The 13,888-nt window shown below is 46.9% G+C and overlaps 1 protein-coding gene across 2 annotated transcripts in view; it reads right to left on the bottom strand.

Annotated features, from left to right (window-relative positions):
* Positions 1–13,888, bottom strand: part of LOC144829528 (SH2 domain-containing protein 1A-like) — a 600,010-nt gene that overhangs the window by 131,873 nt on the left and 454,249 nt on the right. The window lies entirely within an intron of this gene.

The following is a 13,888-nucleotide window of genomic DNA, read 5'->3' as shown; positions in this document are numbered from 1 at the left end:
ATGGCGATGTCGGGCCCTGAAGAGGCGTTCATCCAGGTTTCCGTGAGGAAGGCAACGTCTGGCGATGTGGTGTCGAGGATGTTCCAGAGTTCGATGGTGTGTCTGTGGACGGAGCGGGTGTTGAGTAGGATGCACTTCAGGTGGTTGCTGCTGGAGTTCGGTTTGTTGGGTGCTGGTGTAGTGCAGGTCCGGCGGCAGGTGAACTTGCAGGAGTGGCAGCTGAAGGGTCCGTGGGTGCGTATCGGAGTGGCTCGGTAGCATCCTGGGGATCGGCCGGTGTTGAGTGCGTTGAGTTCGGTGGCGTCGTAGATCCGGCAGGTGGGCTGGTGTCTGCGGGGTCCAGGGGTCCTGGCACTGGGCGCGGTCCAGGCGCGGTCCAGGCGCGGACAGGGGCAGGCGGGCTTACCTTTGGCGCGCCCGCTGCACGTCAACGCTGCGCGTTTGCCACTCTGCCATATGTGGAGAGTGGGGGGGGCGGAGCGAGGGAGGAACAGCTGGGAGGTGGGAGCGGGGCGGCGAATGGGAAGGGTCCCAGGTGGAAGGGGGCGGGGCCGCAGGGGAGCAGCGGCGGGGAGCGGGGAGGTGGCGGGAAACACGGCGGGGGCACAGCAAGAGGGAAAAACAGCGAACAACAAATAACCAGAGGACAATGGCTGGGCACAGTGAGGGCAACAAGGGAACAAATTAAATATAACAGGAGACAGTGGCTGGGCACGATACGGGCAACAGAGGATAAAATAACAGTCAGCGGGGAAACAAACTGGAAATCACAGGAGACAGTGGCTGGTCACGATACGGCCAACAGGGGAGAAAACAACAGTCAGCAGGTGAAAAGCAGCGCTGCGCTACAGAGGCGGATACCACACCAGTGGTCAGGAGCACAGCTGCGGGCAGCGGCGGGATCGGGGCAGCCTGGGCTCACTCACGGGGAGTGTGCGCGGTGCTGTGATGGGAATAGTCTAGCGGACATAACAGTGGATTACTTTTGTGATATACCTTCACCTAAAGAAGAATCAGAGATGAAAAACATATCTTCTATTTCTCTTTTTCTTATTTACGTTCACTATGACCGTTTTTAGTTAGAAATGTTGTATATCAGAAGCCGATAACTTTTTGGGTTTACCCATGTTTTTCACATTTCCCTCACAAATTACAAGTAGGTATACTTTACACAATTAACAGCCCAAACTGCAAAAAAAGGAGGTAAACTATTATTCTATGTTTTCTACACTGATTCAGAATTTTTGGAAAAGGTTGATATTAGCACAGCAAATACTTTCTTGAAGCATACTAAATGCATATACCTTCCCCCCCATATTTTGAATATTATATCAGGCCCCTGTAGGGTAAATCACAGAACCTGGATTCTTTTATAACTCCCCCAACCCCAGATAAACAACAAAAATTTGACCTGGACATCATTTGTAAAATGAAAATTATGAAGTCTTGGGTGTGAAGTAACCCATTAGTTAAAAAGTATCACAGCACTGGAGGAGACGGGCCTTGGGTTTAAGGATTTAAATTGTGTGTGGTCAGTCAGAGACATGTGTTTGTGTACTAAGCTACCTCACTGACTGAACGTCAGAATATAGCCTGATATTAAAAATTGTGCCCTAAGTATATTCTTCAAAAATATCGTCCAATTTGAGCTAATTATAGAAAATCTAAAAGGACTATAACAATATCTTTGCAAACAGTATTTTGGACATGATAGACATTTCGGTAAACAATCTTCTAGGATACAACCTTTCTTTTGTTATCTTATCTATGCTATTGGACAGATATGCATAAAACCTGAACATAGATACAAAAAGCCATGGGGAACCATACATATCAACTGGATATTTAGATAACATGCGAGGATCGTGATATAAAAGCATGCATACAATGTTGACTGTAGACAATTCCATTCCTGTCTTCTCAACCTCTTTCCTTCCTGCCAAAGGAACACCTTACTGCACATAAACAATCTTCCCCTGCAAGGGTGCCTGCGTTGGTGCAGGGCAGCTAAATTTAGCGCCAGCACAGGGGGAAACACAGGGCTGCACCATATTGTTGTAATTATGGGGCAGCCCTGCGTTTCAGAAGTGATGAAGCGCAGTGTTAAGCCAAGGAGGCTAACACACGCTTCGTTACTTTCATTGTAAATATTCCCCTTAGTCCATGCTAGTACAACCATACCAGATGATTAACACATCTTTAACGTTATGTTGGTAGGGCACTTTTGATAAACCGGGCCCACGTCTGTTGTCTATGTAACTCTTGCAGTTATGAGTATGCAGAAAATATATTTTTTGCATAAAGTCGCCATTTCTGGTGACTTAATATCCTAAGCTCTCCATTTGAACAATGCTGCTTCTCTTGGGAACCATTGCCCCATCCCTGTGGCTTCTCTAAATCAGTCCAAATAAGGCATCGTGTTTCCATATGAATCTATGGGGCAGCCTTCATGCACTTCCTAAGGGTCTTCCACCAATGCAGTACTTTCTGTTGCCACCTCCTTTAACTCGGTTATCCTGCTCCCAAACGGCTTTATAACTTTATAGGTTTGGTACCAAAGTGGATCCCAGGATGCCTTGTACAGCACCTAACATCTTAAGATGCCTTGTACCGTCCTAGCGATCTTTGCTGTCTAAGAGTTTACAACATCATCTGTTTGTTACACTCCTGTATTCATAAAAATCTTTTGCTAGCCCCCTGCAATACATGCCTCACTATTTGTTTCATCTGTAACATGGTTAATGAACTCTAGATTATACATGAAGAAGACATCTAAATAGTAGGACAACGTCTATCATAAATGTATGCAGATAACAATTTTCGGGGCATTCCTTTTACCACAACTAAACATCATTATTTTGGTCTTCGAAAGGATAATCTTTGTGTGGTTCTCTTAGTAGCATATTTCAAATATAGACAGTGCCCCTGACAACCAGGGGTCATTAAGTCATTCATGATTGTTTTGGATTGGGCGGCAATTTACCTTCAATGGAAATACATTGCTTTTCAATTATCTGGAACATATCTGCAATGTACAAGAGAAACAAGCAGAAAAATATTCCTTCTTCAGGCCATTTCTATCTTTTCTGGCACTTAAACTTCCTGCTTTCACCATCTGAACTTGCCTCCACTTATTTATGTGTTGTTACTCTAAAATCCTTAGCAGGGCCCTGATGTTCCAATCTACTTTTCCTATTCAGAATTTGCAGGAAATAGTAAATAGTGAAATGTAAATTCCCAAATAATATTTGATATCTTAGTAGTCTCAGCCTCTAAATAAGAAATTGCAAATTGCGATTTAGAACCAGATACAAATTTTTAGCAAAAGGGCATGTGCACCCTCTCTTGTGGGTGCACATGCCCTGGGGCACTTTTGTAATACAGAAGGGCCTGCAGACACTTGTGTGGCCCCTTCTGTAAAAAAGATCACACAAGTGCACATATAGCACTTGCGTCACCATAGAAGGCCATTCCTTCAGCCAAGAAACAAATCTGGTCATGTATATGACAACATATATATGCACATGGAGTAACAATAAGACAATCAAAGAAAAAATAAATCAGGAAAAGGCAGTTTAACCTGCATTCCCATACTTAAATTAAGTTGTCGAGCAGATAAAATAAAGCAGCAGGAAATCACGGTGCATCCCACATCGAATTATGTGCCTCACCTTCATTGAGAGGCTTGTCAAAGGCAATGACAGGAACGAGCAACATCAACAAGTCTGTGTCAGCATCAACAGTCACTGGTGAGTGCCCTTCCACATTCACTTAAAGATGCATGCCAACTGAAGTCACAGCCTGGAAGACCACACAACTCACAGCAGCATTTTATATAGTGTTATGTCACAATAATCATGTAAGGAAATGCCTCTTTTTGTAAGGTATCCTCTCAGGTTTTTTGACAGATACTGATGGTGTTTCAACTCTGAGAGTGCACTGAGGCCTGCTAACCAGACCTCGTATTGGCTTCTGCCCAATTGACTGAGCTAATTTACCAGAAACTCCTAGTAGATGTTCTGCAGGGTACCCACGGCGTGTAAGTTAGAGGGTCCCCAAGAGTATGCAGCACTGATTGTGCCACTTTAGGTGGGACACGAGTAAAACGCAACTCCCACCTGCCATTTCAAGACTAGAAAAGCAGGTTTAACTGCGGGCTCGACTTTGCCATTTAAAGCAATGGCAAAGCTGGACTTCCCACTGGCATATGTGTAAGTCACCCCTGTGGCAGGCCTTTCGAGTCCTAAGGCAGAGTGAAACATATTCCACGGCAGGGCAGAATAAATAAGTTTACATGTTTTGACAGTGAAAATGTGGAAATGTTGTTTTTGCTGTGGAAAAGCTTGGTTGCCCAATCGGAGGTTTAGAGTTACATGCTGACCCTCAGCTATGCTAACTTTGGAATGGTGCTGCCAAAGTGCATCATCCACGGTATCAAACATCTTGGTAAATTACACCTGACTTCAAATCAAATCAAATCAAAAAAGCTTTATTCGATTTTCAAGAAATCATAAAAGCGTACAAGTAAAAGTTTATACAGGCAATTTAAAAGAATATTCAGATGGGCAAAATTACAAAAATGAGTTTTTCAAGAAATCATAAAAGCATACAAATACAATTTCTACAAACAGAATAGACAAAATGTTAACATATGCAAAATTTCAAAGATAGATGAGACATTTCTCCGAGGATTAGAGTCTATTTCAGTACTATAAACAAATGACCTCATTTAACCCTAGTCGATCAATGTTGGCCCTTGTTGGTTAACTCATTGTATTTCTAAGTTTCATCACTGCCATTAAAAAGCGAGAGACAACAAAGATAACGTCCACATCTTCTAGATGCAATAATTTTGAGTATGCAAGTTTACATGTTCTTATTCCCCACCGTTTAAGTAAGGGTAAGAGGAACGATTTCCTCGGGGTGGTATACAGTTTGCAAAAGAACATGATGTGTATATTACTCTGTGTTGAGCGGTCATCACATGGACATGTTAATTTCAATGAGGCCCAATCATTCTGTTTTGGCAAGGTGACCAAGCGAAAAAAGATCCCTAGACGCAGCCTGGCTAAAAGCATGCGAGCATAGGTTGCTTTTTCGATCCCTAAGTAGAGTTGCAGGCCTTCAGTTGGAGTAATTTGCTGATAGCTCAGGATATTACCTTTGTGTTTCTCAGTGTCCCATCTTACACTCTCTAAGTGTATGAATAATAATTTTTTAAGGGCAGATCTAGTCAGGGTTTGTGTAGACTCTGGTTCGTCATAGAATTCAGGGTGTCCAATTTTAGAAAACATCATTTGGACGTAGCGCAACCATTTGACTTTTGGTGCCCCATCCAAAGCCATACAGTCTTTAATGAGATTTCTGTTCAAATTGCATTGTTCTGTGGTCCAGATCTTATGCCAAAGCAAACAGGGTGATATTTTTATGATATCACTAAGGTATTTAACCCCGGCCTCAATGTGGGTCATAAATGTCGAGGTAGTTTTAGGCACACCTATTAGGTAGCAAATAAAAATGTTCTCACATGTTTGCAGTGAGGACACATTCTCGACACCCCAAATACCTGCACCATATGTGGCCGTAGCTATACACTTTGCCTGGTAAATCTGTAACATTTCTCGAGTGGGTTTGCCCCCAATTTTGGCAGCGAAGGTTCTTAAAGCGCCTATAGCACGGGCAAAGGCAAGTTTCCTAGCTGACACTGCGTGTTTCCACCTTCCCCGCCTATCAAACACAATGCCCAAATAGCAAAAAGAGTCTGTAATTGCAATCTTTTGCTGATCTAAGTATATTGAACATGGTGGTCTGTTTTTCTTTTGGGAACAGGGCATGGAGAAAGTTTTGGATATGTTCACCTTTAAATTTCTTTTACCCATGTAAGATGAAAATTCATTTACAGCCTTCTGCAGACCTACTTTGGTCCTGGACATGATGGCCGCGTCATCGGCATATAAAAGGATGGGTACGGGCCTTCCATTAACAGTCGGGAAATCGCTTGACAGAGTTATTAAGCTCTCAGCGATAGAGTTTATGTACAATGTAAAAAGCAAGGGGGCAAGTATGCAGCCTTGCCTTACCCCTCTGTTTATGGCGAATTTCTGTGAACATTGCCCCTGGGTCCCAAATCTTACTCTGGCCCCTGCATCTCTGTATAATTCTTTAATGAATGTGAGGATGGTAGGGTCCACCCCAATGTCTTCCAGTGTCGACCAAAGCAGCGCGTGGTCCACACAATCAAATGCGGAGCTGAGGTCGACATAGGTAACAAAAAGGTCCCCTTTTTTGGCCTGCGTGTATTTGGAGACTAATAGGGACAAGTTTAGACATTGCTCCAATGTCCCCAGACCCTTTCGGAACCCATATTGGCACTCCGAGATAACCCTCTTCTCCTCTTCCCAGTGTTGGATCCTCTTGAGGACTATCCTTCCAGCTATTTTCATAAGGCCGTCCAATAAAGATATTGGACGGTAGCAAGCCGGGTCGTCCCTATTCCCCTTTTTAAATATGGGAACTACGATCGCGTCCGACCAAGTGGAAATAAAGCCACATTTATTTCCCATATTTAATACGTTGGTTAACAAGGGGACCCAGAAGTCTGGATCTGATTTATAAACATCCACTGGGGTTTGATCCGGGCCCGGAGCTTTACCTGATGGACTGTCTCTGAGGGCATCTTCCACTTCTAATGTGGTGAAAACTAATTCAATGGGATAAGGAGATACTGGGAAGACGGTAAGCTTGTCATCCTGGTTTATGCTGTCTGTGAGGGAGATGACCTTCCGAGATTTAAGGGGGTTACCCTGTGTATTATTTGAATAGAGGTTACCATAATGTTCTACCCAGAGCTCAGCCGTTATGGCCACCTCTACAGAGTTATCCCTATCTTTTGAGTTATAAACAGATCTTATGACTTTCCAGAAGGCGTTACTATCCTTAGACCTAGCTGCTTCCCCCAGAGATTCCCAGGCCTCTTGCTTCAAGGTCGCCCTCCGTTGATTAATTGCCAGCTTGTAGTCATGTCTCGCTTGGCGAATTTGTACCCTGTCTTTCGGATCAGCGGACAGAACTTTCTTTAAGTTTTTCAGCGTGGAAGTACATCCGGAATCAAACCACCCTCGGGTATGGCTCCCATTGGCTTTGCAGTTTCTTGTCAGAGCGTTTTTTATGTGGCGCTGAATATTAGAGAAAGCAGCCATAATGCTCTCTGGGTCAGTGTCTTCCTGTAAGCAGGCAAATATGTCCATAGAACAAGAGCATATAAAATTTTGAAAGAAGGATGCTGGATTCATTTTCTCCCATTTAATTACATACCCATTGGTCTTAGTTAGAGTAATCTCGATTGGATATGGGGACCCACTGGGTTCCTTTTCCTTACTATCCATGAGATTTACCCCAAAAGTAATGGGATAATGATCACTCATAGGGTCTTCCCCCGTTTCCCAAAAGGTTACAAAATCAGGGTGGGTAGATGATATAAGGGCGAAGTCAATTATGGATCCACAGCCTCTTCCATTAAACGTTGGGGCAAAGGGAACCGGGGGGGAGCATACCTGATTAATAAAATTGAGGTCAAAGGTAAAGATAACATTATTAAGGAAGGACCCAGTAATGGAGTGGGAGAAGTGTAAGGGACCGTCCTCCCCTAGATCTGATAGGCCGCACAAACCTAACTCAGAAGACGGACAGACGGTACAATTAAAGTCGCCCACCCACAGTATTATGTGATCCCCAGATCCTTGATCTCTCAATTTATGGATGTAATGAATCATAATGTTCAAGTTTGATTCCACTTCGTTAATCGGCAAGTTATTGTAAAAATTCACAAGGATCACCTTTTGCGAAGTGCCCCATTTAAATAATATGATTTGGAAGTATTGGTTAGATTTGAATTTACAAACTTTGACATCCCCTGTGTTCGAGATATATGTGCACAGGCCCCCCTTGTTGCGCCCCTGAGCTGATGGCGCCGCTGGTGAATGAAGGGTTCGGTAGCCTAGCATGTGTACTTCCTCTATAAGCCATGTCTCTTGTAGGCATATAATGCCATACTTCTACACAATCTCCAGCCAAGGTTTGTGGGTGATCTTGCTACCTAGGCCTGCTACGTTCCAGGAAAGGAGAGAGTGCATTGGTTTTCCAGTTTCCTGTGGATGTGGCTGATGCCCTCTCTTCCCCATTGTACCTTTCGGATTTTGCAAGTACGTAAGGTCTGCCTGTCGTCTAGCCTGTGCAGGGAGAGCGTGCTGTTTAGATGGTTTTAAATCTGTCCCCATATCGCTAGAAACTTGGGGTGTGGGGTTTAGGTTTTCGCTCAGAATGCTCTCTGCTAAGGGATTTAGGGAGTTGGTGTGAAGAGGAGCGACCCTGATTCCCAGTCAATCCACCTGGTCGAGGCAGTCAAACCTGTTCCTAGTGGGCGCTCCTTCCCACCAGTTATTAGTTGGTTGCCAGCCGTCCCCATATCCTTTCCATCTACGGTTGTGGACTAATGACCAGGCCCTAGATGGCTCAACGGTCTGTTTTGGAGGATAGAAGAAGGTTAGGGGTCTGGTGACGATAGAGTGGTCAGTATCCTGAGCTTCCCATCTAGTGATATGTTGAGCTGTGTGGGGGTCTGCAAATGAAACCACTACGCAGTCTCCAGGGATGGACTTATTGCTACGACCGACCCATGGCACTCTCCTAACCATTAGAACCCCTGTCCTGCCGGGATTAGGGGGCTGCCTATTTATGTTGAGCCAGTGGATCACCTTATTCTTTAGGGACCATTGAGTCTCCACAGAATGCGGATCGAGTGGTGGTACACCAGCCAATATGGCAACATAAGGGCCGGCGTCAGGAGGGAGATCGATATATCCCCCGCGAAAATTCTGGCGACCATGGTGCTGGTTGGCTATGAGCTCAGTAGGGGGGATGGTAGTCTTATTAGGCTTAAAGACAGCGTTAGTGATAGATTTGGATGAAGTCTGATTGTCGGGGCGTTTTAGCATTGGTATTGGGAGCCCTGGTATTAGTGGAGAGGGAACGTTTAACTTAGACCGTGGTTTAGGTATTGGGGTCGGTTTTGGTGGGGGTAAGGGTAGGGGCAAAACCGGAGGCATTGTTTGAGGGGCAAGGGGACTAGCATTAGATACTGGGGCCGGATAAATACCATCGTCATCATCATGGTTAATACCCTCAGTGATATCAGGATAGCTTGATTCCAGTTGTTTTAGGCTGAGGGTAGCCAGGGAGACTAGGGTCTTATCCATCTCGAGTAGATTGTTCTCGATGCGTGAAAGTCTGAGTTCCAGAGGTGACAATAGCTGTTTTAATGTGGCCCAGACTTTCTTAAGGAAATCTTCATCGTCAACCCCCTTATTATTATTGCCCTTCCCTGTCTCAGTTTGTCCTCCCTCCATTGGGCTCTCACTATGGGTGGGGGAAGGAACTTGGGTGTGGTCAGGGAGCACGTTTAGCTCACTGTGTTCCTTGGCCCCCCCATTTGGGTTGTTATCCAAGTTGGACGCTTGTATGGTCTCCCCCGCAATTGGTAGTGTTCGCCTGTTGTTAAAAAACTGGAGCCTTGCAATTTTAGCTTTTTTGCGGGCATAGGCTGATCTTTTACGGGCATGGGCAGATCTTGCACTATTTTTCTTTTTTTAAATTGGACCGTCTATAATTTTAAATTTTTCAGCAGGGGCAAAAAAGTTGGCGGGATTAAGACTATCCGGGAAGTTAGTCGCCGTTCCTGATCCAGATCGAGTGGGCGCTGTTCCCTCAAGGCTTTCAGGGGATATAGAGAGAGAAATAGGTACGGGCTCTAGCGGGAGGGAAACAGGTAGGGGAACAGGGTGAATATCAGCATGAATTAACAGTGGGTGAGGGGAGGAAGGATGTTGTGGGGATACAGCCGACGCGATTTTCCCTAGGGAAGATTTTTTGGAATTGGCAAAGGTCTGAGAAAGCCTACGTGCTGCATCAAGCTCAAGTGACACCCTGGTCTGCAATTTGGTGATTTCAGCATCAATTGCTAGGTTAGTCTTTACAAGGAAATCATCCAATGTCCCGCTGGGCTTACTCAGCCCCATTGCAGTTTTACTGCGACTCCCCCGGGTATTCATGATATAATTAGGTTTCGGTACCAGCAATGTACTTACTGCTCAAAGAGGGACAAGTCAGGTCGCACGGTCCAAGGGGGGTGGGCCAGGCCAGTCCTCTATGTCCTCGAACGGCCTCAAACGGGCCAGTCTTTGCCCTGTCTTCGCCCGTGCTGCGTCCCGCGCTGCGGGAGGCGGAGCTTATGATATAGGGGGCGGGCCAGCAGGGAGAGCGGACCGGAAGCTCTTCCTTGGTCTTGCAGGGACTTCTGGGAAATGAAGTCCCCGCACACTCGCAGCCCCGCTGACGCCTCGCGCCCACAGCCGCCTTACCGCCTGAGTGATTGCCCCGCAGTCTCTGTGTCCTCAGCTCCCGTCGATGCGGCACCCGCGAAGCGGGTGCGGCGAGGGGTGGGAGCGCTGCTGCTGCTGGGAGCGCTGATGTGGGATTTAAATAAGAGCCTGTTAAAAAAGGGGGAAGCCGGTGTGCCTCTCAAGTTGCCTCTGAACAAAGTAGGTGGACCACACGCTGGAGGCCCAGGTCGCCTCTTGAAGGATCTCGTAGGTGAGGGCGGGGGCGGGGGGCGGGCCAGCAGGGAGAGTGGACCGGAAGCTCTTCCTTGGTCTTGCAGGGACTTCTGGGAAATGAAGTCCCCGCACACTCGCAGCCCCGCTGACGCCTCGCGCCCACAGCCGCCTTACCGCCTGAGTGATTGCCCCGCAGTCTCTGTGTCCTCAGCTCCCGTCGATGCGGCACCCGCGAAGCGGGTGCGGCGAGGGGTGGGAGCGCTGCTGCTGCTGGGAGCGCTGATGTGGGATTTAAATAAGAGCCTGTTAAAAAAAGGGGGAAGCCGGTGTGCCTCTCAAGTTGCCTCTGAACAAAGTAGGTGGACCACACGCTGGAGGCCCAGGTCGCCTCTTGAAGGATCTCGTAGGTGAGGGCGGGGGCGGGGGGCGGGCCAGCAGGGAGAGCGGACCGGAAGCTCTTCCTTGGTCTTGCAGGGACTTCTGGGAAATGAAGTCCCCGCACACTCGCAGCCCCGCTGACGCCTCGCGCCCACAGCCGCCTTACCGCCTGAGTGATTGCCCCGCAGTCTCTGTGTCCTCAGCTCCCGTCGATGCGGCACCCGCGAAGCGGGTGCGGCGAGGGGTGGGAGCGCTGCTGCTGCTGGGAGCGCTGATGTGGGATTTAAATAAGAGCCTGTTAAAAAAGGGGGAAGCCGGTGTGCCTCTCAAGTTGCCTCTGAACAAAGGCACACCTGACTTGTTTCTCATGCCGAAATGAATGTAACAAGTTTCAGTGTGCAACTTTAGCAAAGTTACAACTTTGTCGTCTTCAGTCCCCTGTACCCATACTGGTTGCACACAGGCCTTATAGCTGACACAACTTTCTGTCCTCCTGGGAGATGTGCTAATGACTCCCAGGAAAGGATGCAATAGGGTCCTGCTCTAGAAGGAGGTGTCATCTCCCTCCTGCAGGATCCACGAGGGTATTGGACCAAAACGAGAGCTTCAAAGGAGAAGTTGCCTTTGAAGGGCAAATGGGTAACACTTGTGACAGGTGCTGCTCCATTGTTCAGGCAGACAGGCTGACATTTGGGACAGGAGATGGTAAACCAGTTGCTAAACCAGTTTTCCAGGTGTGTGTGTAGCCCCCTAGGTAGCCACACCTCTGTTGGACTAGGGAGTTCAAAACGCTGGGAGAAGGGTCATGCCATATTTAAAGTGGGCAGAATGGTGGACCCTGGGATGCTCAGATGCTACACCTCACAGGAAGGGGTCATCTGGTGGGGGGAACCAGGTATCCCATTGGCTACCTGCAGCATCTTGCCCTGAGGGCATTTTCTGAGCACAAGTGCACAAGTAGGTCAACCCTCACTCAAATCTTGACTGAACTGGAAGAAGGACAGGAGAAGGACTATCCTGCTGCACCGTGGAAAAATCAAAGACAGGCTGCACCAACATGCACTGCACCTACTAAACCTGGTGGCTAGGAGAGGAACTGTGTCTTCTGTGTCTTGCTGGAGAAAAAGCCATCTCCAGAGCCCAGCCAAAGCCAAGAGACTCCAAGGGTCAGTGAGTTGACCTCCTGCTCCCAGCACAGGGACACTACATCTGAGAACCCTGCTGTGACAAGTTGATTGCCTAAAGCCTTTAACCGGCCATCAAACACCGTCATGAAGCACCAGGTATCTGGACCTAACGCATAAAGTTGCAGCGGAGTTTGCTGAGCCCAAGATTGGTGTCAAGGTGCAGGTGGAACCCAAGATGATGAGTTATCAACCCAGGAAGGATTGGCATGTGTCCGCGATACAGGGTGACTGGTTGTCCAGTGGCAAATAGGTTTCTGCCAGCACTAAGAGGTCTTTAAGGGAAGTCGACCCTGTGACCAGGGCTGCCTCATCCCCTTTGTGGACTGAAGAGTCGTTGCAACAAGACCCCCATCGGCTGCATTGCATCCGCAGCATCCTTTGAACATCTTCAGCATCCTTCATCCCTTACACCAGGATCACTTCCATAGCAAAGCCCTGCAAAGCGCATGAGACTGACTAAAGACTGCTTCAGCTGCTGAAGTAACTGTTTCTGAGGACTTGCTTGGTACCCCTGACTGGCTCCCTCTTGGAGTTGGTTGTTTAAAGTGACTCTTAAGTCGCCGCATTCCAAGTAGTATTCAGTGTGATAAAGTGTGGCTCACTGGTTAGAGGCGGCAGACCCTGAAGCAGGGGTCAGGCCCGGGACCAGGGTTCAAGACCCAACGCGGCAGGATCTTGGGCTCAGTGTCCGCGGACTCGATAATTCTCGCCTAGGTGCCTACTCTAATCATGGGTCCCACTCTGCAACTCTGGGCAATAGTTTGCTTAATCTCCACAACGGCCCCAACAACGCTGGGATGCTTGGCCTCACCTTGAGGAGTGGGCACTTCACAGGGAAAGCCAGGATGGGTTCCACAGCGGTATGCGTACCAACGCTTTGAGGCCCCTCCTGGGGGTGATATGTGAGCTATACAAATACAAATTATTATTATAATGAATTTGCCAATGTGTGTTCAGGGTTGAGTGAAATAACCAAGTTTATTATACCTTGTAAATTCCATATCTCTGGAACCCACAAGTGGATCTTGGTGGTTGTGGTGTCTAAATTTAAATACAAATACATTAATCTGGTTCTACTTGAATTATTTACACCTTTTCCTTTGTGGAAGCCTTGCTGCTCAGAGTCACATCTATCCCGGGTTGAGCAGAAATTCTGACAAACAAAATCTAAGGGTCCTAAAAGGGTTGGTAAGTGTATTACTCAGTGAGGGAGCACAACCATGCAATACATTATATAATACACCCTATTTCCTCATGTATCACAATACACAGGCACAAATAACTCTGCATATCTGCAGACAAAATCATAAGGTACATTTTAGGATACAAAGAGATATGTCAAATGAAAATAAGCCCTGTAGTGCATTACCATTAAACTTCCCATGCGTGCCATCCACAGAGTGAGATATAAAAAAAACATAAAATATCTGCTAGTCTTCGGTTAACTCAGCACAGACAGAATGCTAATATGTACTGTCACTTATTAATCTCCATTGACATGGGCACCAAATACTGCTTTACCCAACAAAACTCTCTGCTCCAACAGGAGACAAACCAAATCACATGCTCCAGGAAGAACATAAAACAGAAACAGTTGGTCCAAATGGCCGTGCACTACCATTAACTGCTATTCTACAGCTTAAGGTGCACAAATTCTGGAACGCACAGCTACACCTGAAATTGTCATCAGACAATCAGCTGTGTCATAACCAC

The sequence above is a fragment of the Lissotriton helveticus genome, chromosome 4_1, assembly GCF_964261635.1.
Source record: "Lissotriton helveticus chromosome 4_1, aLisHel1.1, whole genome shotgun sequence".
Taxonomy (NCBI): domain Eukaryota; kingdom Metazoa; phylum Chordata; class Amphibia; order Caudata; family Salamandridae; genus Lissotriton; species Lissotriton helveticus.
This window is presented reverse-complemented; position numbering and strand designations above follow the sequence as displayed.